Genomic DNA, 3,761 nt, shown 5'->3' with positions numbered 1-3,761 from the left:
ACTGGGAGATTTTAAGAATTCTTGTATGGAAAATGGCCTTAGACTTAGGAAAATTCAAGTAGAAGTTGACACTAGGTGGAATTACACTTACATTATGTTACAACAAGCATATGATTATAGGATTCCCATAAAACAAGTTCACAACCATTTTAATACAAATTGTGATGATTGGTTAAATATTACTGATTGGGAAGATGTTAAGAAATGTGTTGATCTCTTACAAAATTTTTATAATGCAACTCTTGCTTTCTCTAGATAATTCTATCCCACGGTAACCGCAATGTTAGCCTACTTAGCGAAAATAGCTAGAGTTTTACAAGAGTATAAAAATAAATCCGATTATCAAGCGGCTATTTTTAATATGACCAAAAAATTTAAGAAGTATTTTTTCCATCCCAACTTTATTTATATTGGGTTCTCTTTTAAATCCTTATTTAAAAATGTCTTATACTAGAGCATTGGTTGGTCAAATTTATACTTTTTTAGAAATTGACGAGGAAGCTGTTGAACCATCTTTACAACAAGCCGAGCTCGCTATTGATGTCGAGTTTAGAAAAGTTTTTAGTCATTATTCTAATTTGGAAGAAAGTACTACACCCATTGCTCCACGCCCTACTACTTCTCAAAGTAGCAAAAAAGCTTTGTCAGGTTTGTCGCATTTAAAAGTTTTACATTAACATATAACTCCTTCTCATAATGCAAACTTTGATGAATATCACTTTTATTTGATACAGTCAAATGTGGATATCAATCAAATAGATGAATTGGACGTCTTAGCATGGTGGAAGAAATACAAGGCGAGTCATCTAATACTTTCAAGAATGACTCGAGATATCCTTACGGTTCAAATATCAATCGTGGCTTCGGAGAGTGCATTTAGACAAGGAAGACAACAAATTGGAGACCATAGACATTCATTGTCCGGATTTAGCTTGCAAGTACTAGTGTGCATTCACGATTGGATTAGATCGGAGCGACGCAACCAAAACTCAGAAGCGGTGGAAGGCGAAGAGGAAGAGATTGAAGATTTGATATCAAGTGGATTGGACCAAATGGAAGAGTTTGAAGATATCTCCATGACCAAATATGATATGGCGGATATTAGCCAAATGATTGGCACTTTTTGATTTTACTATTCTACTATTTCTTTGCAACTCATGTATTATTTGCATGTTAAAAAAAAATTACAACTTGCAAATAAATGTTATCCACGAATGAATAAAATATATAGCTCATTAGGCTTTCTTCTATTTACTTGTGTTCATATTTTTACTTATATTAAGTTAGTAATATACCTAAAATATACTAAGAATATACTTATCATATACATCTACTTAAATTAAAAACTAGAAAGTTATATACTTGAAAAATAACTAAAATATACTTATAATATAAATATACTTAATTTATAAAATAGGAATTTATAAACATAGAAAAAAATTAAGCTATAAATAACTTAAGTTATAATACGTATAACTTCAACATATATAAGTTTACTAGATGACTTATGCCCGTGCCCAACACTTCGGATTATAGTGTATCTAATGTGTATGTAGTTATCTTTGAATAATGATTTTATATATATATATTATGTTCAAAACACGATTAATATAACATTATAGTTTGTGCTCCGTATCTAAAATTTTATTATATTAATATTTGCTACATACAAAATTGGCAAATTTATTAAAAATAAAATAAAAGAGAAGAGTTGTTTAAAACAAAACCATTTTCCTCTTTTTGAAATAAAACAATAGCAATATTTAAGCATCAGTTGATACTTTCAATTTTAATTTGATTAATTTAAAAGTGTAAAATACTTATTATTTTTTATCAAATTTTGATTTGGATAATTCTAATTAAAATTATTAAATTAATTTTACATATTTAAAATGAAACAAAGTAGAAATTGATTTTCTATTTAAAAGAATGTAAATATTCTCGGTTTAGCTCATTTGACTTAATGAGATACTTTAGAAATTACATGAATATTGTTTGATTTTTTAATATGGAGTGCACTTTTTTTTTGCACATTATTAATTTGCAATATTTTTTTGCATATATATATTTGTATGTGTGTGTGTGTGTATATATATATATATATATATATATATATATATATATATATATATATATACACACACACACACATACACACACTATGTTCAAAACAGGATTAATATAATATTGTAGTTTATACTCCGTATCTAAAATTTTATCATATTAGTGTTTATTATGAATACAAAGTTTGCACCTTTTTTTTTACATTATTTATTTTTTAAATATGGGATTCATTTTTTTTTAATATTGCTTGATTTTATTAATATTGGGTTTACTTTTTTTTCTTTTATATTGCTTGATGTCGTTTAGTATGGGGTCCACCCTTTAAGGGGTGCACTTTTTTATTTGTCACGTTATTTTTGTTGCATGAGAACATTTTATTTGTCATGTTATTTTTGTCACGTTATATTGCATGAGAACATTTTATTTGTCACGTTATTTTTTACACGATTTTTAAAGGACACGTCAATTAGAATTAGAATTTCACTAATTTACCTTATTAATTATTTAATCTCCATTTAATATTATTTTTCCTTTCATGACATTAATCTCTTTTCACATTTATTAGAGTAAGGAAAAAATGAAAAAGTAATTAAATTTTATCTTATTTTAATATATAAGTATTTTAAATATGTTGTACAATAATTTCATTTGCTCCCGCTAATAGGTTGGTACTCATATGGCAATAAATTCCTCATTATTGATTTAATTGTTTGATTTTCTAAGCACTTTTTTTTTACATTGTCTTTTGTTTTTAATAAGGGATTCACTTTTTTTTTAATATTGCTTGATTTTGTTAATGCGAGATTCACTTTTTTTTCCCGCATGAGTTTGAATGTGGTGGGTTCTACTTTTTTTTTTATTACTGGTTGGTGTTTAATATGGGGTCCATAATTTTTTTTTAATATGAGTTGTTGTTTAATATATATGGTCACAATTTTTTTAATATGAGTTGTTGTTGTTTTTAATAATAAATAATATATGGGCCCACCATTTATTTAATATATATGAGTTCGGTTGGGCCCACAAACGGACGACGAAAGGGGAGCCCAACCGGCTCTTTTTTTTATTACTGGTTGGTGTTTAATATTAGGCCCAATTATTTTTTTTAATATGAGTTGTTGTTTAATATATGTGGTCACAATTTTTTTTAATATGAGTTGTTTTTTTAATAATAAATAACATATGGGCCCACCATTTTTTAAATAATAAATAATATATGGGCCCACCATTTATTTAATATATATGAGTCCGGTTGGCCCACAAACGGACGACGAAAGGGGAGCCCAACCGGCTCTTCTATGTAGTGTAAATGTAAATATAGTATACGAATAAATTAAACATATATATATATATATATATATGTGTGTGTGTGTGTGTGTGTGTGTGTGTGTGTGTGTGTGTGTTGTTAGTCAATAAATATATAAACTTTATTTATAAAATTATATAACATATGTAAATATACCTACAATATACTAATAAATACTATAATATATATACTATACAAAAAAACAAAAATAAAAAGGGGTTTTCTAAAGTTTTGGACCCGTCCGGTCCGGTTTCTAGTTTGAAACCAGTAAACCAGAACCGGTTGCCAGTTCCGAGAACTTTCTAGTTCACTCAGAAAAGAATGATCGTTGTCAATCTCAAAAATCTGATTTTCAATATCAAAATAGATGGAATAACTGTCTCCATTCCTA

The sequence above is a fragment of the Lycium barbarum genome, chromosome 1 (assembly GCF_019175385.1).
Source record: "Lycium barbarum isolate Lr01 chromosome 1, ASM1917538v2, whole genome shotgun sequence".
Lineage (NCBI taxonomy): Eukaryota > Viridiplantae > Streptophyta > Magnoliopsida > Solanales > Solanaceae > Lycium > Lycium barbarum.
Note: the sequence above shows the minus strand (reverse complement) of the source record.